This window comes from Leucopleurus acutus, assembly GCF_964270905.1.
Source record: "Leucopleurus acutus genome assembly, chromosome: X".
NCBI classification, from domain to species: Eukaryota; Metazoa; Chordata; class Mammalia; order Artiodactyla; family Delphinidae; genus Leucopleurus; species Leucopleurus acutus.
Window position 1 is genome coordinate 104394958 of NC_139148.1, and position 24784 is coordinate 104419741.

The window sequence follows — 24784 nt, forward strand, 5'->3', positions numbered from 1 at the left end:
TGTCCCCTGCATCGGCAGGCGGACTCTCAACCACTGCACCACCAGGGAAGCCCAACAGTGACAGTTTTACTTCTTTGTTTCCAATTTGGTTTCCTTTTATTTATTTTTCTTGTCTGATTAGGATTTCCAATACTATGTTGAATAAAAGTGGTGAGAGTGGGCATACTTGTCTTGTTCCTGATCTTAGAGGAAATGATTTCAGCTTTTCACCATTGAGTATGTTGTTAGTGGGTTTGTCATATATGGCCTTTATTATGTTGAGTATGTTCCCTCTATGCCCACTTTCTGGAGAGTTTTTATCATAAAAGGATGTTGAATTTTGTCAAAAGACTCTTCTGTATCTGTTGATGATCATATGGTTTTTATTCTTCAATTTGTTAATGTGGCATATCATATTAGATATTTAATATTTTAATAAACTTTTAAACTGTGTTCCAAAGCAGTTGTACTGTATATTTTCCACTAGCAGTATATGAAAGTTTTAGTTGTTCCACAGCTTCTCCAACTCAGTGTTGCCATTCCTTTTATATTTAGACATTACAACGGGTATTTGGTGTTATCTCATCATGGTTTTAATTTATATTTCCATAATGATCAATGAGGTTGAGCATTTGTATTTTTTTTGGCATTTATATATCTTCTTTATGAAGTGTCTTTTCAAATATATTGCCCATTTTTCTATTGTTTGTCATTCTAGCATTGACTTATAAGAGTTCTTCATATATTCTGGGTAAAAGTCATTTGGCTGATATGTGAATTGCAAATATTTTCTACCAATCTATAGCTTGCTTTTTAAAACATTTATTTATTTATTGTATGTATTTATTTTTGGCTGCGTTGGGTCTTTGTTGCTGTGCGGACTTTCTCTATTTGCGGCAAGTGGGAGATGCTCTTCATTGTGGTACATGAGCTTCTCGTTGTAGTGGCTTCTCTTGTTGCAGAGCCACTGCATTGTGGGCTCTAGGCATGCAGGCTTCAGTAGTTGTGGCACACGGGCTCAGTAGTTGTGGCTCACGGGCTCTAGAGCACAGGCTCAGTAGTTGTGGCATACAGGCTTAGTTGCTCCGCAGCATGTGGGATCTTCCTGGACCAGGGCTCGAACCTGTGTCCCCTGCATTAGCAGGCGGATTCTCAACCACTGCACCACCAGGGAAGCCCCTATGGCTTGCTTTTTAGAATACACTTTATTCATGAATTTAGATAATACATAAACTCAGTACAAAAAAAAAAAGAATGCAGTGTATACAGAGTACAAAATAAATTTCCCCCTTCACCTGTCTCCTGGCTCCCAGATTGGTCTATACTTCCAGAGATTGTCAGAGCAAGCATTGCATAAGTGTTTCTGCAGATGGATTTGGGGCATTAAGAGGGAGAGTTGTCATGGTGTCATCTTGGATCCTGTACAGTGGAGCTGCACCGAGGGATGTGGAAACCTAAGCAGAAATACACAGGAGGTCTACTGCCAGATGCCCAAGGGTTGAAGATAGAGTCCCAGTTAGCAATCTAAACTCCTGGTCCTAGAGCAACGAGAGCTGCATCTGCTGGGTCATAGGAACAACAGAAGAGATGGCCCGTTGAAGCAATCCAGGAGATATGGTCCACTTTAATTATCTGCCAGGTTCTAGGCCCAGACTCAAAAGAGCCCTGTGTTAGTCAAGTAAGAACTATTCTATCCCTCAACTGCCCCCACCTCTTTGACCTGGAGCTTCCACTGTAAGGGTGTAGGAGAGAGCACGATCAGGGAGAAAACATGCTAGCAGAAGGAGCTGCTACATTGCTACCTCGCACCCTGAGCTAGGAGAGATTTAATTTAGGTAAAGTTGGGATTTTTCATTATTACTGGAAATGATTGAGCTGAAAAGTCATAGGCCTATTGGAGTTTTTATCCATGAGCAAGGGAATAGTCCTCTCATTGAATTAAATTTTATTGGGATGTTGGGAGAAAAAATTGCATTTTGATCAGAAGACACATTTCCAGTCAGTGTACTAATTTCATAAGTACAAATGTGTATATATAATCTCTTCACACACATGCACACACACATTTATACCATACCTACCATTCTGCACTTTGCTTTTATCACTTAAAATATTTAGAGATCATTTTATACCCATATGTAGATATGCCCTACTAGTTTTTCTTCCGTTATGGCTTCATAATATTCCATTTTATGGATGTACCATAACTTATTTAAGCAGTCCTCTATTATGGACCCCTAAGTTAAAACTCATCTACTTCTATATAGCAGAGGAAATTATCAACAAAATGAAAAAGCAACTTATGTAATGGGAGAAAATATTTGAAAACCACATATGATAAGGGGTTAATATCCAAAATAATTAAGGAATTCATACAGCTCAATAGCAAAAAACCAATCCTATTAAAAATGGACAAAGGACTTAATAGACATTTTTCAAAAGAAGCTATTCAAATGGCCAACAGGTACAGGAAAACATGCTCAACATCATTAATCACCAGGGAAGTGCAAATGAAAACTTCAGTGAGATATCGCCTCACACCTGTTAGAATGGCTATTATGAAAAAGACAAGAGATAAGTGTTGGTGAAGATACAAAGAAAAGGGAGCGCTTGTACACTGTTGGTGGGAATGTAATGGTTCAGCCGTTATGGAAAACAGCATGGAGGTTCCTCAAAAAACTGAAATCAGAACTACCATATGATCCAGCAACTCCACTTTTGGTTAAATACCAAATCTGAAGGAAAAGAAATCACTGTCCTGAAGAGATATCTGCATACCTGTGTTCATTGAAGCATTGTTTACAATAGCCAAGACACAAAAACAACCTAAGTGTCCATCGATGGATGAATGGATAGAGAAAACATGAAGGGCGCGTGCACACACACACACACACACACACACACACACAGAGGAATATTATTCAGCCACAAAAAGAAGGAAATCTGCCTTTTGTGACAACCTGGATGGACCTTGAGGGCATTATACTAAGTGAAATAAGTCAAAGACAGATACTGTATGGTCTCACTTATGAAATGTGGAATCTAGAAAAACCAAACTCATAGAAACAGAGAGGTGGGGAGTCGGGGAAATTGGGTGAAGATGATCAAAAGTTACAAACTTACAGCTATAAGTAGATCCTTGGGATGTAATGTACATCATGATGACTATAGTTAACAATACTGTATATTTGAAAGCTGCTAAGACAGTAGATCTTAAAATTTCTCATCATAAGAAAGCAAATTTATAACTGTGAAGTGATGAATGTTAACTTATTGTGGTAATCATTTTGTAATACATACATAAATCAGATTGTTATGTTGTACACCTAAAACTTATACAATGTTATATGTCAATTATATCTCAATAAAACTGGAAAAAGTAGAACTAATCTTTTTTTTTAGTTGTATGTAAATTTGTTAACCATAATAGAATTGTAGAAAAGCCTCAGTGGTTTAAGTATACTTCTTTTAAAAGGAGGAAAAAGCAGTATATATTTTGGTATAGCCAGATGTGATATTAGTGGTGCTAATAGGAAAAATTGTAAGAGTTAATAGCTTGAGGTCTATTTCTATTCTAGTTGTAACCAAAAATTGGTTAAAACTTAGTCTCTGTTCTTTTTTTAAATTGAGATATAATTGACACATGATTAGCCATAGTGTGGACCCTAAACCAGGTACCAGGTACACATTATAAATCTTCATGTTTACTTTAAACATGCTGACAGCCTAGTTCATCTTGACCCACTGCCTTGGGATTGTAGAATAACATCATAATCAGTAACTATGTAAACAGTCCTATAGTTTAGTTCTCAAAGTTTGAATAAGGGTCATTGTCATGGGTACAGACATCCTCTTAATCCTCCATTTTTTGAAACTGGTCTGTTGACTCTGCATGAGTAAAGACAAAATAAATCTACATCATTTTACTCCTACCTCCTTTTTCTGCCATCCTACTCTTTCTTCTCCTAATTGTAGTTAGTTATATTATTTTCTTGCTTATTTGTTTAGCTTTACACTTTTAAATATGCCTATACATTTGATTTGATTTATCAGTCTTAGATGATATCCTTTGGTCACCAACTTTAAAGTATGAAGAAATCAATACACCCTACCTTTTCTCTCCCTCCCTATCTTTATTTTTTTAGTTATATAATGTTTTGCATTTTCATTTATAAGATTTCTATCTTACTCTGTAACCGTAATTTCCAGGGTTATTTTAATCTTAGTCCTGTAGTTAAGTGGTTTCCGTGCTCAATGTTAATGCTCTTGCTAGAGAGTCTCCATCCATCTTTTGAATAGGCTGACATTTGTCCTGCAGCAGTTTTTTCAAGGTGCGCTTACTGGAATGTTATTCTATAAATTCTTGTATAATCTAACACAGTTGTTACTTTTGTTCATGAAAGACTATGTAGCAGATTATGGCTGACATTTTCCTTTTTCTGAAGATTTTGTGGACAGACATTGCTTCACTTTCTTGTAGTGTTGACTGTTGCACTGGAGACATCTGAGGCCAGCCTAATAATATTCCTTATCAGTGTCTTTCTCTTTTTTTTGTCTAGATACCCAAAGCGTTCTTTGTTCTTGAAATCTAGTTATTTTACTAAGATACATTTTAGTGCTGAGTGTTCTGTGTCAATTTTTCTAGGGTCATGGTATGTTTTTTCAATCTATATATTTGGGTTTTTTGTTTCTGGGGAGATTTAAATATTTTCTAGTCCATGTTTTGTTTTATTTTTTATGCTCCTCAGTTATATTTGTTTTGGATCTCCTTTGTCTATCTTTTACGTATCTGTTGTGTTATTTTGAATCCTGTTAAACTTTTTGTTCATTTCCATTTTTTTAACCTTTTTTTTATCCTGTATACCATATATTTCTTACCAGCTTTTCAACAGTATTAATTCTCTTTTGTGTTATTTGCAGTGTGGTTTTATTTTCTTCTTCCATTGTCTTTTTTTTTTTTTTAGTTTATCAGTAAAAAGTTTTATTCTTATATATCATTTTCTCTAGGAAACTTTCTCTGACCCCTCAATTGCAGCTCTTACAGCCTTCGGTGCTTTCCTGATTATAGCACATCACACAGATTTGAAAACTCCTGTTTGTTTGTCTGGAAACTAGACTCGAAGCTTTGCGAAGTCAGGGACTGTGTTTATTGTTCTTGTTCAGTGATGCATCCCCAGCATCTGGCTTGTAATAACCCTGCCATTTATGCCCTGAATTGTCTGGAAGGGCTTCGAGATGAAGCTCATCACCAGAAAGAACACAATCTTGTGAGTCTCTAATTATGAACATGCACTGAATTTTTAGCATGGTGCAAAAAAGAGTTCTGTACTTTTTCCAGTTGTTCAACTTACAGTTCTGAGTTACATGAATGCTCTAGGAGTCCGTTCTTTCCCTAATGACCCTCCAGCTTCCATTTTCTATCTTTTGCCTTCCCCCAGTGTTCTGGCTCTTTATCTAATAATCAAAGCCATGGACTTTCATTTGAGACTTTTTTCAGGGAATATTGAGGATGATTTTGTAGAATAGTTGATTAAAGTCTTTCTTGGAAGCAGGCTTAAATCTTTCAGTTGCTTCTGAGTGGTACGTGTATGTGACAGATATTTTTCTTATTAATATTGGTGGCTCATTATTTTGCTAAAGTTGTCACTCATCACTAAAGATGCTAATAAGAAAGAAGGTAGATAGGGATGAGGGGTGAGAAATTCTGCTCTGCTAATTCTAGGAGGTGCTCAGTAAATACTTCTTGAGTGAAAGAATGAGTAGTGTAACTAGGAGTGATGCTTGCTTTCTTTTTTCTGTGTGTTTGCATGTGTGCACACATGTGTACACATTTTTCAAGTATTCGTCAATGTGTATATAAAAAGTTTGCAATAAGAAACGTTGTTTTAAATTTTAAAACTTAAACTGTAAAGAAAGACAATTTAAGTGGGGCTTATTACCATCCCATTACCACCTTACATGGTATGAACTGAGAGACTCTGAAAGATGCCTCTTACCAAACTGATCTTCCATACTTGCCTCAGGGCCTGCAACTCCACCATCCTTTGGGCTGAGGTGTTAAGACATTTGAATGATTACCGGTTATATCCTGGCTTCGTGTAGCAACCCCTGCCCATTTAAATACTTTTAACATGTTATGATTCTTTTTCCTTTTTCATACCCTTCTTGTATCGTCACCCGTTTGCCCCTTTTGGTTAGGCTGTTGCTTTCTTAGTCACTTTATTGTTTTTAAGCTATCCAGCAGGAATTAGAGAAACAAACAGCAACAAAATAAAACAAGTGGGCAGGGACTGGAGGGCCTAACATTTGGAGTGTCAAGCTCTGCTTACTAGCCCCAGACACATGAGCTGAAGCCAAACAAATAACAGTTCTTAGGTTGACATTCAAGTTCTATAATCCTAATCTGCAGCTCCCTGAATATTACCTTTGGTCTCTCCTATGTTTGTGCTTCTCTGAAAAACTGTGCATCTTGTTGTGGGTAGCTTTGTGTGGGGGATAGTGATGGAGATGCATTCAGACTTCTTAACCCTCTCCAGCTCTGCCCTGGAGAGTCTGGTAGCTGCTGCTGCTGCTGCTGCTCATGCAAGTTGTTTCAAAGGGAATACCTTCTTCCTAGCTTCTCGAAATCCTACAGTTTTTAAGGGTCTAGCTCAAATCCTACCATCCCCATGGTGTCTTCTGTGAATTCCTCAGTGTTCTTTTGGTCTCTGAACCTGACTATCTGGATTCAAATCCAAGCTTCATCACTATGGGAAGTGTGACCTTGGACAAGTTACTTAAGCTCTCCGTGCCTTGGTTTTCTCACCTATAAAGTGAGAATGGTAATAGTGCCTACTTTATCAAGTTGGCTGTTGTGAGGATTAAATGGGTTAATATAGGTAAAAGACCGTGGACACTACCTGGCAAAAAGAATAGCTCCTGCTCAGCAATTATTAGATATTATTGCTATTATTCTAATGTGGTTTATAACATACAGTTAATTTTTTGGTTAGGATTTTATGGCTCTACTTTATCTTCTTAAGTGATCTTGGGGTAATGTAATATAATGGAAAAAGTGTGAATTCTGGATCCAAACTGCCTGAGTTTGGGTCCTAGCTGAGGTACTTACTAACTCTCTCTCTCTGATCTTGGACAACTTTTTAACCTTTGTGAGTCTTGGTTTCATCATTGTATAATGAGGATAATTATACCAACCTACTGCAGAGAATCTTTGTGGGGATTAAATGAGATAATGCTTATAGAGTACCAGATACAGTAGATGCTTCCTAAATGGAAATGCTATTATTATAAATTTTAGTATCCATAGTGCCTAGGCCCAGATTAGGCACTCATTATATGTTTTCTAAATGGTCTAAAAGTGAAATATTCTGCTTTTTCAGGCATCTGTCTTTTGTGTTATTCAGGGACAGAGTGAACAGAAAGAGATGACTGCATCTTTGAGCTCTTAAAGTTAACTCCAAGCTCAGTATCTTTCCTACCTATCAAGCTCTGGCCCTTTTTCTTGTGTTAGGTCCAATGATGATGATGATGAGGAATAATAATAAGAGCAACTACTGTTCATTGATTTCTAACTATGTGCAGTGTATGTGCTAAATGCTTTACATAAATTATCTGTAGTCTCATTTCCCTGCGTGCTACATTCTCTCCCTAAGTATTCTCATCCATTATCTTGTCTTCAAATACCATCTATGCCATCTATGTGCTGATGACTCCCAAATTCCTATCTTTACTCCTAGACATGAGGAGCTAGACCTGTATAGCTCTTCTGAGCTCTAGACCTGTATATCTAACTGAAAATTTGACATTGGTGTTTGGATATTTCAGAGGCAACTGAAACCAAATGTTTCAAAAGTGGACTGTGCCTCCTACAGTGCCTGCCACCTCAATTCCATTCTGCTTTTCCCTCTGTGTATCCTGTCACTACATGGCACCACCAACTATTCAGTTGCATCCCACATTCAGAACCTTGACAAATTCTGTTAGTTTTTCTCCCAAAATGTATAATAAATCTGTCTCTTTCCTTCTTCAATATCACCATCATAGTGGAAGCTACTGTCATTTTCTCTGCGGATTATAATAGCTTTCTAACTGGTCTCACCTCTCACATACTTGTTCCGTTTTAATCTGCGTCTATACCTTGGTCAGATTTTTTCTTTTTACTTTTTTAAATGAGGTATGACATACATATAGTGATATGTACAAAGTGCATTAATCTCAAGTGTATAGCTTGATTAATATTTCCATATGTATATACTCATGTAACTATTCCCTACATCAAAATAGACTGTTTCCAGCACCCCAGAAGGCTTCTTTGAGCTTCCTCTTAGAGGTAACTGCTATTCTGTAGTCAGATTTCTAAAAGTGATCATTTGGGGGAAAGAAAAAAATGAACAAATCTTGAACTCCAGTTAATGATATGCATGGTGAAGTATTTAGGGTGAAGTGTATTGAAGACTGCAACTTACTTTGAAATGCATATGAAAATAAGGTGGACTGGATGCATAGAAGGATGACTAGATGGACCCACAGGTGATAAAACAAGTCTAATAAATGTAAATTATGGACTCAGTGGGTGGTATGTGGGTGCTTACTGTAAAATTCTTTGAATATTTTGGTAACTTTGAAAATGTTCATTATAAAATATTGGAAAAGGGGGATCTTTTGCAAACACAAAAGCATCTTGTTGTAGTACCTAAAACTCTTCAATGGCTTTCAATTGTACTTGATATAAAATATATAATCTTTAATATATCCTGAAAGGCCCAATATTGCTCCTAACAGACCTGTCCACTTTGTTCTCCCTCCACTCTCCCATCTCCCTCACTGTTCAAGCCACACTTGCCTTTTTCCAGTTCCACCAATATACGATGCTGAATGAGTGAATAAAAACAGCAAAGGTGTCCTAATAAGCAGCACACAACAATGAAAGCAACCTGGAGAGAGGGCAATTTTTCAGAAATACGGTCTCAGGCAGGTAGTATTGTGGTTAAAGGTGGGCAAGAGGCCTAGTTTCTAGTTGTAAAACACATCCAGCCATCAATTATTACTGCCCTGCTGTAAACATGAAGTCAAGTTATAGCATAGAGGGGACGCTGTTGTCTCCCCCTTGTGACTGTAAGTTCCATGAGGGCAGAAGCCATGTCTAGCTTTTTCTCTGATGTATCTGTAGCACCTAGCACAGTCTCAGCCAGCTATGAAATAGACATTCCCTAAACATTTGTTGAATGAAATAATCTCATTATATCCTTATAACAGACCTATGGGATAGTTACCAATTTGACGCACATTTTTAGGTGAAGAATCTGAAGCTCATCCAAGGTAAATACCTCTCTCAAGCCCACACAGCTAGTAATAGAAGAGCTAGGATTCATACCCAAGTTAGTGTGACGCCAAAGCCCAGGCTCTTAGGTGCTCTTTGCCTTCCCTAATGTGAATATTCTACTCCTTGTGGAAGTCACCCTGAGAGTGAAAAGGGCAGGGCTTGAGAGGGCATAGGAGAGGAAAGGGTGGTTATTTAGGTGCCACTGGGGTGATTTCCCTCCCCCATAAACTCCTTTCTATTGGCGCTGGAAGCTGCAGTTTGGAGTCCACACCTGGAAGTGAGCAGTGCCCCTGCTGAGCCAGCACTCCTCCTTAAATTGGTGATTCATTTTGGCTAATCACCTTAGTTATATTCATTAGTTTTCTTTTCATTAAGCCAAATGTAATAACTGCCATTTTGGCTGGGTGTGGGGTTACGGTTGTGTAAAGCACTATGATGGAAAAATTGCTAGCATAAATGAAAAAGAATCTTCCCTAACCAGACCAGTTTGAGAAACTTACAAAATGAGGAGATCCATAGGCAGTCTCTGTGGCCTGACTTTCCACTGGCCTTTGGACCAAAGCACTCTCTGGCCCTGTGCCTAGGTGGAATAAATAGCTGCCCTCCTGCTGTGAAGTGAGGGGGGGGTGCTTAGAAGTCCTTGATTACCATCAAGTCTTCCCCCTTATATGTGCCACAGTATTTGAAACCTTCACTGCTTCAGGTTAAGGGACCTAAGGCCTTATTAAACTTTAAATGTATCCTCTTGGGCCACCCGAAGTCACTATCAGCCATTACCATTTTATTAGCAGCTCTTGCCCTATTTCTTTATTATCCCTCTTCCTCAGCTTTTCCCAGCTGAGCCCATATATATCCAAAAGTACAGATTTGGTCATGCCTCCTGAGCCAGTCCTGAATGAGAAAAGAAGTAATAATCACAATTGTTAACACTTATTGAGTGCTTATTGTGTGCTAGGTACCCTATTAAGTACTTTACATGTGTTATATCAATTTAATTCTTAGAACAACTCAGTGAGATTTTTATCATGCTCATTTTGTGGAGGGTCAAATAGAGGCACAGAAAAGTTAAGCAAATTGCCTAAGGTTACATTTGGTTTGGACAAACTAGGATTTTAATCCAGATGGTTTGATCTCAGAGCTCAGTATCTTAACTGTCATGCAATATGGCATTTGTCAGCCTCAGTCTGACCATTTGAAATTGTCTTATTGTTTATCTCCAAATGTGGTATACTTGTGAACTCTGAACTCCTACATGATCTTTAAGTCACAGCAAGAGAAGAACAGAGGCTGAGGAAAACAAATGGGTTTCAGAGTTGGCCTAGTGGAAAGCAAGGGTAACCAAGCAGTTGTGTTGCAGTTTTCTAAGTAATTATTATAAGAACTAACACTTACTGTGGACTTATTCTGTGCCAAGCACTGTGTTATGTTCATTATTTGTATTAACTTATCTGGAGGCAGTAGTTTCAGAGGTCTAGCCTAGGTCTGTCTCCATCTTATCATTATCATTACCATCTAGGATAGGATCCTATCAGGAACACTGACTCAGTTAACTAGGGCTCTAATACTCTAAAACATCTTGCCAGTACCTTCTTGGGAGGTAAGAAACTGCTCTCTTTTGGTTAGCTACTGGTTTGGGGACTTGTTATATATGGAAGAATCAGTTAGAACGTGACTACTGACTAAGTGTTTGATTACTTCTTGGATTATTTGCTGACTTGGTCACCGACCTTATTGGATAGTAGACCAATGTTTTCAGGTTTAGGACAGAAACCATCATATCCTATGGGAGACTGAGTTGCCCTCTCGTAAACTGGCCTTTGGGGCCAATTTCCCAGTCTCTATACAGACTAGTCTTATCATCTTTGCAATTCACAAAGGTGCCTTCTTGGCAAGGCCCCAGCCTGCCTTGGGCCTAAGCCTCCTTGAGTTATGCCAGTGACCATTCAAACAGAAGACAGCTACTTAGACCTTTTTCTTGATGGGATTTTTAATTTCTTTTATGCTCTTTAGTGGAAATCAGAGAAGAATTCAGAAGTCCAAAGAATCATGTGAAAAATATATTTCCATTTAGACAATAAAAACAACTATTGCATTTTGTTTTTATTGAGGTATGATTGACAAATAAAATTATATATCCAACTTTTACATTTTGAAGCTACCTTGGCAGAGTGCTCTCCTCCATTTTACATCCATCCACAAAGCACCACTAACCACACTTTTCCTCCCTACTTGACTCAGTTAGAAGGATGCTTTAGCATACTTATCTAAAGATACAGAAGGTGGCACATAGCACCATTATGTTTGAATAGTCTCAGGTAAAAGGTCTGGTTTTACTTTATTTTTAAAAAAGGTAGTAGTCCTACCCATTCTTATTAAAACATGTGCTCTACATCTTCATTATATTCACATAGGTGGGATATCTTGCACAGAGCTAGCCACACACTGATGCCTAGCCCAGTTATATTTGCTCATTGGTGAGCTCGGGGAAGGGTAGAGTCTGTTAAGTGATGGAGAACAGCTATATAATTCATATGTAGATTAAACTCATAACCTTGGCCTCATGAGCTTTATGCCTTAACATACTGAGTTAACCATCAGGTTTACAAACTTGCTCATATATGCAAATTACATTCCCTTTACCCTGTTCCTCCAGTGCCAATGTGCAAGTGCATTTTGAGTCATGTGCAGAAACTACCTTTATGCAGATGGCAAGAGCTCTGAGACCAAAAACCATGAAGTGCCTTCTTAAAATGTGAGGTGTCATAAAATTTTGACACAAGGGTGGTTAGGTATACAAAAGAAGTATCTTCTGTCTTGTGATTTGCAGGACAAAAAAATAATGCTCATTTTATACTTGGAAATTTGGCTTTTATGAAGTCAGAAAGATAGGTAAAGGAAGAACTAGCTCCATCTTAGGCCGGATTCGTTCAGCATGCCATCACTCAGCAATACCAAGGGATCAGGATTGTATCTCAGTGTGTACATGAGCCAGTTTCTTCAGATGAACCCAAACTATTACCCTTGACCCTCAGTGGGATTTCCCTGAACAGCTCTAAAGATGAACAAATTGTATGTGACTTACTAAACCTGTTTCTAGATCAGTGTTTCTTAAAGTATGATCTATAAACCACCACTATCAGAACTGTATGGGGCATATGTTGAACATGTAGACTTCTGGACCTTACCCTAGACTTATGAGTCAGAATCTCTGGAGGTAGGGTCCAGAAATCTGCACATTTAACACATGCTCCTTTTCTAACTACTGCTCAACACTTTATATAGTTTTGCCTCATTTTGGAATGCTTTTTCCTTTATCCTTGCCTGTGGAACTCCTGCTCATCTCCCAAGACCCAGTTCAAAGGTTGTCTCCTCAGGCCATGTTGGTACACTTCCCTCATTTCCACCAGATAAGTTGGCTATGGAATGGGGAACATGGGGCATCAGAACTAGGGTCCAAGGAAGAGTTGAGAGAACTGAAATGGGATAGTATGGGAAGAGTTGGAAGATGGACTTTGAGTTTTACAGGGAGATTCTGCGCTGGGTTTCACGTGTACTGCAAGGGAGAGAAGTTGGATAAACCAGCAGCAAAGTAATAGCAGATATGATTGGTCAGAGCATTGAATTCCAGTCACATAGCAACCATGTTTGAGGGGGAGGCTTGGTGGCCATATCAGGACAAGGAAGTAGGAGGAAAACAGAGACAAAATGCCCACTTGACAACAGCCTCAGGAGTAGGGAAGGATAAAATTATTTTAAGGACTTCAGAAAATACTTGTATGAAACTGGATAAATATATTACTTGCACATGTATGTAGCCTTATTGAATGTATATATCCTGGGATTCAGTTACTATTTGTCACCATGTTTTCTCAACCATCAGTAGTGAAGTATAGCTATTGTCATGTGGAGGTCTGAGAAAATGTTTGATGGTAAAGAGGGGTTCCCATATTTTCTGAAAACAACTAGAAACTGTTAACCTAGTGTTGCAGTCAGTTTGGGCTGCTATAAAAGAATACCATGACTGGGTGGCTTATGAACAACAGAAACTTGTCTCTCACGGTTCTGGAAGCTAGAAGTCTAAGATCAGGGTGCCAGCATGGTTGGGGTTCTTGGTGAGGGCCTGTTCCCTGGTTCTTCTTGCTGTGCCCTCACAGTGGTGGAAGAGGTGAGAGAGCTCCGTGGGCCTTTTATAAGCATATTAATCCCATTCGTGAGAGCTCCATCCTCATGAACTAATCACTTTCCCAAAGCCCCATTTCCTAATACCATCACAGTGGGGGGTTTAGGATTCCAACATAGAATTTTGGGGGGGGACACACAAACATTTAGTCCATACACCTAGTTATAAGATACCACAGTGTACAAAGTTTAAGTCTGCTGAAAAGAAAGGTGGAAGCCAGTCATTGCTGGCCAGTTAGCTCCTCAGGTAAAAGATAAATACCAGCAGGACTGGGCTCGGCTATGGTGAGAGTAGAAGCAGCTTGCTTTCTCCTCCAGGGTCACCATTCTGGGACTCTTTGTCTTATGTCCATGCTTGTCCTTCCACACATGTCATTCCTCTGGTACCCAGCAGCGCCTCTATAGGTGGTGGACTGTGATCTCTTATTGCCATGGGACATGACTCTACCAGAGAAACTTTGGTTTGTGCACGAGTCTTTTTACCTTGAGCTTTTACTCCTTTCCTACCAAGCTTCTGTCATGCTAAATGAGGTACCTGACATCCATGAACATTAGGCCTATCTCCCAGCAGTTATAAGGAGACAAAAGAAATGACAAAAGGTCACATATTGGTAAAAATAGCGTTGGGTGTCATAGTGCACATTGCTTTGAAATACCAGAGCCTTTACATTTTTCAAAAGCCAGTTAATGATCTGCCTCATTTTAGGAAGAAAGCATCTAATTGGACTAAAAGGACTTGACAGAGAGAGACTTTCATCTACAGATAAACTACTTTGTGACATGGAATGATCTAGTTGCCTTGAGCTCTCATTAATCTGTGTTACTCAAACTCACCATGTACGGACACGATAAATAGTTTTAGTTTTTGGGAAGTGCAGCAGCTATGTAACCCCTGAGGCTCTTAGCGACTACCAGGGTTCTCATGCAATCATAGAATGACAGAGCTCATTATTTTCCAAAGCCCTCATTTCATACTTGGGGAGACTGAGGCCTGGAGAGGCCTCGAATCGTAAAATATCAGTGTTTGAAGCCATTCTAATCTAGTCAAGGAGCTAGCTCAAACTCACCCAGTTAGTTAGCAGATGAGGCAGGACCACATTCCTGAGAGAATATATCATCATGGTTATGTTTAAAGTTTTGTACTTACTATGTTCCCAGCACTGTTATAAGCTCTTTATAAATGTTAACACCTGTGAGGTGTTCACAACACACCTATGAGGCTGGTAATATTATTTTCAGCTCCATTTCACAGAGAACAAACTGAGTCACAGAGAATAAGTAATTTTCCCATCATCACCCAACTACCAAATGTCTTTTAAACCTAAATCTCAGTGTTTTGAGATTATTGGAAGGATTAACAGAAATCATACCTGTGAGGTTAGTAGTAAAGGCTTCGGATGAGTGTAAACTCTCATAATTATGGTTATTTTTACCACATGTTGTAGTGGCAAAAAGTAGATTCTGAAGTTAGACATCTCTGAGTTGCAATTCAGGCTGTGCCACTAATTGGTTGAGTGATCCCTGAGAGCCTCACTTTCCTCATCTGTGAAATGAGTATGATAAATATTTTACAGGGCTGATGTGGAGATGAAATGAGATGATCTGTGCTAAGCATCTGATGCAATACCTGGTATACAGCAGATGCTCTCTTCGTTTCCTATGGCTGTTGTAACAAATCACCACAAAGTTAGTGGCTTAAACAACGCAAATGTATTATTTTACAGTTAGAGAAATCAGAAATCTGAAATGAGTCTTACAGGGCTAAAATCAAAATGTCAGTGTGGCTGGTTCCCTGTAGAAGCTTCAGGGAAGAATTCATTCCTTGTTTCTTCCAGCTTCTGGTAGTTGTTGATATTCTTTGGCTTGTGGCCACATTAGTTCAACCTCTGCTGTAGTTGTCACATCGCCTTCTCTTCTCTGTCGTAGTATCTCCCTCTGCATCTCTCTTCTAAGGATATTTGTGATGGCTTTTAGGGCCCATCTCAAGATAATCCAGGACAATCTCCTTATCGCAAGATCCTTAATTTAATCATACCTGCAAAGTCCCTTTTGTCATATAAGGTAACATGCGCAGGTTCCATGGATTAGGACCAGATATCTTTGGAAGACCGTTATTCAGCCTACCGGATGCTTAGTGATTCTTCTTATTAGAACCCAGGTCTTCTCAATACAGGGATGTTTCCTTTACATTTCACTTTCTTAGATCAACTTCCCATGGGCACTGTCTATAGAGCATTTAGAAACAATAATGAAACTAAAAGTTGATCTGCATTTTATCACCATATAGCAAAAATTCTAAACAACATCAATGATAAAATATTCTTTCCAACTGGGCAGACCTCTTGCTGCATCCCCCACTTTTGGCATATAGCTCCTCAGGACTGACTGTGAAGTCCTGGGAACCAGAGATAAGGAGCGATTTGGGCACAGTACTGTCTCCTGTCCTCTACTTATTTCACCATTTATTCTTGTACCCAAGTTCTCTTCTATAACTGAATGGGGTGTCATCTTACCCCTTATCCAAGGGTCCTGAAGGGTGCTTTGAGGATAACTGGCAGGTGAAACGGGATGGTGTCCTTTACAACATTGGACAGCAGTCCCCCCCGCCATTCTCCTTACAAAGGGCCTCACAAGAAAGGTTTAGGGGATGGATTCAGAGCTTCCCATAGCTCTTAATTTAGAATAAAAGAAATTATTCTTTATTGCCAGGAAATGAGGCAGAGATTGCCTGGTGGGAGGGTACATAAATTACTGTTATGACAAATGGAAAATGAAGGCACAATTAGAAGATGAAGGAAAGATACAAGGAAAGGAAGACTTACTCAGTCCCTCTGTGGTCTTTGTACCTATAGCTGAAATCTAGATTTTCAAAAGGAGTTTTAGAACCAGAGACTATGAGAGCTGCAAGAGACCTCACAGATCATTCATACTGAAGCCATCATTTTCCCTTTGGGGTAGATGAGTCCCCAAAAGGAGAAAAGACTCATCCAAAGTTCCACAGTGAGGCAGGGGCAGAAATGTATTATGTTTTAAGAGGCAGATCACAATTTGCACAAGACGTCTCTCTTTCTCTCTCACACACACTCACACTTGCAGTCATACACACTTGTTTCCTTCCCCTTGTCCATTAATTGATTTTTAAAAAATTATTCTCCAAGGATGTAGCAACCATATTTTACTTATTTTTATGGCTGTTCTTTGGCATTCTTTTTACTGTGGCTCAGGCTGCCAAATGTAAAGAGTGGCAGTCCTAGTGATAGAATAATCTGCAGCTACTTACCTCAGTTGATTGGAACACACCTTTTTAAACTACATGCAGAAAGCCTATGAGGGCCATAATTGTGGCTTAGCACCTGTCAGGAACCGGGTAGTTTAAGTCTGTACCAGGGTCTCAGACCGTATCCTTATCTTGGGCATCCTTTTGATAAAAGCCTTTTGTTGGACTCAATTAGATAGAGTAAATACACAAGCATATATACTGTACTTCACTTTATTGTGCTTTGCAGATATTGCACTTTTTACACATTGAAGGTTTGTGGCCACCCTGAGTTGAGCAGGTCTGTTGGCACCATTTTAGCACTTGCTCACTTCATGTCTCTGTGTCACATGTTGGTAATTCTCAAAATATTTCAAACTTTTTTATTATTACTATAATTGTTATGGTGACCTTTGATCAGTGATCTTTGTTACTACTGCAAAAAGATTATGACTCGCCGAAGTCTCAGATAATGAACGGCATTTTTAGCAATAAAGTATTTTTTAACTAAGATATGTACATTGTCTTCTTGGACATAATTCTATTGCCCACTTAATAGACTGCAGTATAGCATAAACATAACTTTTATATGCACTGGGAAGATAAAAAATTCATGTGAGTCACTATGTATTGCGATAATCACTTTATTGTGGTGGGCTAGAGCCTAATCCGCAGTGTCTCCTAGGTCTGCCTGGATGGAAATCTCTTCCTGCACCTGGAAGGGCAACTTGGTGCTCATATTAGCTTGCCAGTAGCCCTTTAGTGCCAGCTTTAGAGGTGAAGGCAGATTGCCAGTCTCCTGGGGGCATGTTAACTTAAGCATCTGGCACACTGCTGGGTATTTTTAACCACACAGCCACCCAATCCTTATAGGTAATCCACATTCCTGAGTCCATCACTACACTTATAGCAAAATAGTTACCATTGTGCTCAACAAAGCTTGGTCTGAGTGTGTGGTCTGGGAGGTAGCAGTATAGGAAGGCAGCTGGATCTTTACCTTCTCTCTTGTTATTCATTCAGCATCCCTCTTACTGGAACCTGTGCATGCCTAAGTCTTAACCCTTATTTCCTAATCTTTTACCTGATTCCTTGGCCCTTTATTGCTTTGCTCTGCCTCTAGGCCAGGTTCGCTGCTGGCTGAGGCTTGACATCACCAGCTCTTAAGCTGGTGGGTATCCTGGTCTTCCACACTTGATTCAAGGAGAGCCACTCTGCTTATATGTTTCATGGACCGAGTTGCTATGTAAGATATTTTTTGTTTCAGGTTGGGTTGAGGGGAAAGTGCATATTTCACTGCTAGAGAAAAAAGATCAGTTTGAATGTCACTGGCCTACTGGATGGGTAAGGGATCTTGTATGATTCTGTTTTAGGTATGTATTGGAGCCTCAAACATTTCTCAGCATGTTTAATGTTTGATACGGTCTTTTTTTGTCAAAACACTCAGACATAGAGGGTGAATTTCCAGGAGGCTTTTGGAATAATAAAGGTCTGGTTCCTTTGACGGCCCATGGAGAAATGTTTTAAGCATTTTCAAATTATTTTGTTGCAAGACTTTTAGAAGTATTCTTATCTAGGATGGGATGGAAGAATCAGATTAGGCAATAACCAGTAGTAAGATCCGGTGCATTTGTGAAAGCCAAGCCATTCCACTTGCTGGCTGTTTACCTCTGCTTCTGCTGTATTATTTACAAGTCGTAAAATGGCATTAATATAGAGAAAGTTGATAATAGTGGTGTCAGAAATGATCAAAGAACACAATAAACAAATGACAATAAGAACATGAAAGTTTATGAGCTGGTGGAGATTGAACACATGCTTTCAACATTGAAACCTCTTTTTGTTTGAAGAGGAGATTAGGGATAATTGTTTCATTCTTTAAAAACGACACTCTTTAAACACCACAAGTTTCTCAGCCTGTTTGCTTGAGTGAAGTACATGGAAATTGAACACTAATGCTCAGAAATGCTTGGAGTAGGTGATAGGTGGTGTAGGAGGGAAGATGGCAGAGGGGGGAAAAAGATGTTGTTTAAGGCTTTATGAGCAATTCAGTCTTAAAAGAAATTTGCATAAAATGTCTTCCCTAATACATGGCATGCTATGGTTTATCTACTTTATAGATCAACTGTATATTATTTTGGTCAATGAGCTGGTTGGAATAGCTGAAAACAGAGCAAACCAAGGAAATTAAATTCTTTATATGTGTTTGAATTTATATTGGCATTCTAAAAGCGATTCCACCCTTACAGCTTTGTAGAAGACGGAAGATTTCTCTACTAATTTGTAGTGATAATTTCCAAAATGGCAAAGCTTTGGAGTTAAAGTTAATAAGGGATGCTGATTGGAACACCGTGGGGACTATTGCATTAGTCCGCAATTTAAATTTGAGTAATAAAATTTCAGTGTTTTAAAAATATTCTATTGGGCTTCCGTGGTGGCGCAGTGGTTGAGAGTCTGCCTGCCGATGCAGGGGACGCGGGTTTGTGCCCCAGTCAGGGAGGATCCCACATGCCGCAGAGCGGCTGGGCCCGTGAGCCATGGCCGCTGAGCCTGCACGTCCAGAGCCTGTGCTCCGCAACGGAGAGGCCGCAACAGTGAGAGGCCCGCGTACCGCAAAAAAAAAAAAAAATTCTATCACCTTCAAATACACTTAGTGATATCATCTATTCTTTTACTTATTTAGCAACTATTTATTAAACATCTCTACATGCCAGCTTGTGTTCTAAGTGCTGAGAATATAGCAGTGAACAAAATAGATGAAACCCTATTATCATCAAGCTTGATTTCTAGTGGAGGGAGAAAGACAAAAACAATTAAAATATTATAAGAATTAGAAATATTAAACAGTATAGTTTAATAGGGTTTCTTAGAGAAACTTCCTTAGTGAGTAGGTAATTATAATTTTCATATCTTTTATTTGCATATCTGTTATTGGCAAACAATGGACTTCTTTTAAAATGCTTGAAATTGTTGGTTAAAAGTATAAATATGTTCCTTGAAATTTTGTCCATGTTATAATTTTTCATACCAAACTTTTTTCAAATGATAACAAATTTCACATTATTGTGGTCTAAATTAATAAGGTTCTTTTACAAACCAATCTGTAGATTTATATTTGTCTTTTGTCTCATAGTATCTTAAGGAGAAATCTTAACTATTGACCTTGGCATTAGATGAAATGTCAATAGGTTTAAAGTATATAAGGTACTTTCTTCAATTTGCTAAACAAATACAAAATAAAAGCAAACCTGGTTTAGACAAGGCTTTGGAAGAGGCATATTATCGTTGTGATTAAGAGAGACAAAAATTGATTGCCTGTGGTGCCTTTTTATCATAGGCCAGAATAGAATGACTTTCTCCATGTACAAATAAAACTTTAAAATCTATTTTCTAAATCTGTTATTCCGTAGCCATTGACTGCACATGCATTATTTGCAAAGCACTGTGCAGTAGGAGAGAGAGAGACAGAGTGAGAAAGAATGTGTGTGTGGGGTGTGTGTGTGTGTGTGTGTGTGTGTGTGTGTGTATGTGTAAAGGGGGGAAAGAAGAGAAGGAACAAGAGGGGGAAGTAAGAGAGTGCAGGAATTGAGTCAGTTCTCAGTATGTGGGAATACATATGCACAGGTAAATAGAATAAAAATATTAAAATGGTAAGTTCCCTATAAAAAATTTAAAAGAAAGTTCTATGTGAGTTCAAGGCAGGGAGTTGTCATTTCTGCCTGATGACAACTGGAGAAAGTTCCACACAGGAGGATGTCTGAATTTACTTATCTTTCCTTTGATGTTTTATTAAAATGAGACCAGGGTCTTGTATATTATAATATGATGGGCACTGAAATGTCCACCTGCACAAAAATGTATTCCTCCCTGACCTTGCTATAGGACCCCAAACTCCCATTGTTATTTGGTTCTTTTGAAGTTTGTGTTATAGCCCAATTATAAGATGGATGGAAGAACATCCAAAACCATTTGGCCTCCATCAATGCCTTAGTTAGGATTTGTTTCTGAAATAAACCATAAAGAGAAAATTCCTGAGGAAATAGGACACAGAATTGGGAGGTTCTACTTGTCAGTGTGGTGAGAAGAAAAAAGGGGTCAGGAATAGTCTAGAATGGTAGGCTAGGAGACGGGTCTTGGCCTGGATAAGCAGATGACTGCATAAATTTCCTGCGTACTTGGTGCTGAGGAGTTCTGAAGGACGAAAGGCAAACTTACATCTTTGCCTGAACACCTAGTGGTCTTCCAGTGTTACCCATTTCAGCAGATGGCAACTTCACCCATCCATTTGTACCAACTGGGAAACCGCTGGTAGTCACGGACTGGAACCTGACATGCCTCTGTCTTTCTGTTTCTCTCCTCTGTTTGCCATGGAGGAGAGGAAACACAGATTGAAAGCTTAGGGCATGGGTGAAAACAGCTGCAGTCTCTCTTTTAAGATATTGTAATGGGCAGCTAAAAGTCAATCTTTCATGTGAGAAAATTCTAGAGTGAAGAAGTTCTTTATGAGGGTTGTCCTACAGCTCCAAATTACTGCAGTAAACCTCACATACACTCAGGAGCTCCAGAAAGCTTTTTTTTTTTTCGCAGTATGCGGGCCTCTCACTGTTGTGGCCTCTCCTGCTGCGGAGCACAGGCTCCGGACGTGCAGGCTCAGCAGCCATGGCTCACGGGCCCAGCCGCTCTGCGGCATGTGGGATCCTCCCTGACCGGGGCACGAACCTGTGTCCCCTGCATCGGCAGGTGGACTCTCAAAACCACTGCGCCACCAGGGAAGCCCTCCAGAAAGCTTTTGATTCTATGAAAGAGATTCAGGGTATCTGGAGGATCATTTTTCACATCTCTCTCATAGGGAGTCAAAAATTATGGATCACAATTGAGAGTTTATGAACCAAATGTTTTTATTTCTTTAAGTCTTACTCTAAGGTAGAAACTTTTTTTGGTAAATCTTGTTACTTTAGTGAAATTATACTTTGAAGGAAAAAAGAATGTTAGAGAATACATATACTAAGCGATCTTTGAATCAGTTTCCCACACCTTAGGTGAGATTAGTTAATTTGTCAAGTCAGTATAAACCAGACACCAATGTAGTTACCCAAATTGTAAGCATAGTGCTAAAGAATAAACGAATAGCTGGTGAACCTGGCAACACATTCACATTGAGTGTTAGTGAAAGTCATTACACCTATAGTGACATTTACTTGATTATAAAGGACAATAATTCTAAAATGCAAGTGAATTATCTGTTACTGCAATTAAAAAAATAATATTATATCATTGTTGTATTCATATTTACATAGCCATAGATTTATCTGGGATTTTCTTTTTTTTTCTTTTTTTTTTGCGGTACGTGGGCCTCTCACTGTTGTGGCCTCTCCAGTTGCGGAGCACAGGCTCCGCACGTGCAGGCCCAGCGGCCATGGCTCACGGGCCCAGCCGCTCCGCAGCATGTGGGATCTTCCCGGACCGGGGCCCGAACCCGTGTCCCCTGCATCGGCAGGTGGACTCTCAACCACTGCGCCACCAGGGAAGCATTCTTTTTTTCAAATTGGAAGTTGGGTGTAGTATGAGAGATGCTTTTTTAATTTTATTTATTATTATTATTTTTTATTTTTGGCTGCATTGGGTCTTGTTGCTGCACGCGGGCTTTCTCTAGTTGCGGTGAGTGGGGACTACTCTTTGTTGCAGCGCTCGGGCTTCTCACTGCGGTGGCTTCTCGTTGTGGAGCACGGGCTCTAGGTGCGCAGGCTTCAGTAGTTGCAGCACGCGGGCTCAGTAGCTGCAGCACGTGGGCTTCAGTTGTTGTGGCTCATGGGGTCAGTAGTTGTGGCTCACAGGCTCTAGAGCGCAGGCTCAGTAGTTGTGACACATGGGCTTAGTTGCTCTGCAGCATGTGGGATCTCCCCAGACCAGGGATCAAACTCGTGTCCCCTGCATTGGCAGGTGGATTCTTAACCACTGCACCACCAGGGACGTCCCTATCTGGGATTTTTGAAGATGAGCTGGAGTTGCTCATTAGACCTAAGCCTGTAGAAATGTACATTGGGTAGTACTTAAGACAACAAATTGTGGATATTTTAACATTAAAGTTCAGCCTTTTATTGATTGATTGAATAAATAACAAAAATAAATGTACTGCAGCATGATTTTTTTATTTTGGCGGTATGCGGACCTCATCACTGTTGTGGCCTCTCCCATTGCGGAGCACAGGCTCTGGATGCGCAGGCTCAGCGGCCATGGCTCACGGGCCCAGCCACTCCGCGGCATGTGGGATCCTCCCGGACCGGGGCACGAACCCGTGTCCCCTGCATCGGCAGGCGGACTCTCAACCACTGCGCCACCAGGGAAGCCCTGCAGCATGATTTTATAACAGTAAGGACATTAACATAGTGCTTCTTGTGCCAGATATTATTCTAAATGCTTTTTATATTATCTCATTTAACTCTTACAACAATCCTTTGATATAAGAGTATGATTACCTCCATTTTACAGGTGAGGAAACTGAGGAACATTAACAGTACTAAATTTCACAGACCCTTGCTTCTACCTACGTATACAAGACCTCTAGCTCTTATCAAAGCCCTTCTCCCCTTCTTGCTCTTCCCTATCCTCTGCCTAATATTTCTCAGAGTGTCCAGATACAACTAGTGAACCCACACAGCTTATGCTGTGTGCTTCTGCTGGGCACTTCTCCTTCTGTGCTATCTTTTACCTGGCACTAGTTTCCCACTGGATACTGCTGTCACTGTTAGGTACTGTAGTCTACTGTTTGTGTGTGGTGGGGTGGTACTTGGTACTTGTACTCTACTGGCTCTTCGGGGCCGCATCATTGCTCTATTACCCCTCAGGGGAAATGGCAGTCTCCTGCTGGTTGCTGCCATTCTTCCGTTGGACACTACTGCTGCTCCTCTAGACACAAACGCTCTGATAATTCAAAGCACTGATGGTGGAAGAGATAAACAGTTCTCTGTGGCAGAGAGACCTCTCTTTCATTTTGTCCTTTGTGGTTAGCGGAGTTCCAGAGTAATATGCTTCTTTCCCAAAGTATTAGAGCTTTTTGTTGAAACAGCATTTTGCAACTTATACGTACAATATTCTCTCTTCTTAGAACTCAGACATATATCCATGGGGGTGGGCCAAGGACAAGAGTTGAGCAGTAGTCATTTGCTAAATGTGGAGTCACTTCTCCCCTCAGAACACTAAGACTTTGTTGCAGGGTCAAGGTTTCTGTTTTTTCCCATCTGGCTCTCTCTCTTCCTGTAGGAATAAACTTCTTTTCTCCTAGGCCCAGCCTACCAGATTTGTTCAAGAGTTTCTTAACCAGAGCAATGGCAATAGTTGAAGCTCATGCTTGGCTCACTTTGACGGAGAAGCAGCCATTTGATTTTGTAGTACCCAGTGTACCCTCTTCAAGGTGTAGTACTCAACAGTGGTATAGTTCTGAATAGAATCTGATTTTCCTTTAAAAAAAAAGTGGTTTAAGCTGATGAATTAACCAATAGGAGCTATCAAACTGTGTTTTTAAAATGAATTTTTACATTTCAAGCTTTTTAAGAAAGATTGCTTAATAAAAGAATACCCATCAGTACCCAAAGCCCCAACTACTACCTCTTTCCTCTTTTGGATTTATGCTACACATCATTATTACTTCTTTCATGAATTCTGTCAGTATATTAGTAAGAGAATGTGGCCAAAAGAAATAGCTCTTGATCAAAATTAAGCAGCTTTGCAAAGTCACACTTCCACCTGGATATATTTTCAAAATGCATGGCTACAAAGAAAACTCACTCTGTTGTTGAGATCAAAATCTTTTAGTCTCTAGTGCTTGAGTGTTGGTAATGATTGAATTTAAATTAGAGAATTTCTGGTGGTTTCAGAGAGGTTATTTCAGTAATATTCTAAGCCTTAACATTTTTTATGGGAGGGTTTGAGAGTTTAGGGTCAGATTTGGGTGATTTAGACTAATGCTTATGTATGGAGCCTCCAACAGTATTGCTAAAACAAAGCTAATGTAGTGAAATAGAAGATTCTTTGAAGAATTGCAGCCCAGCCCA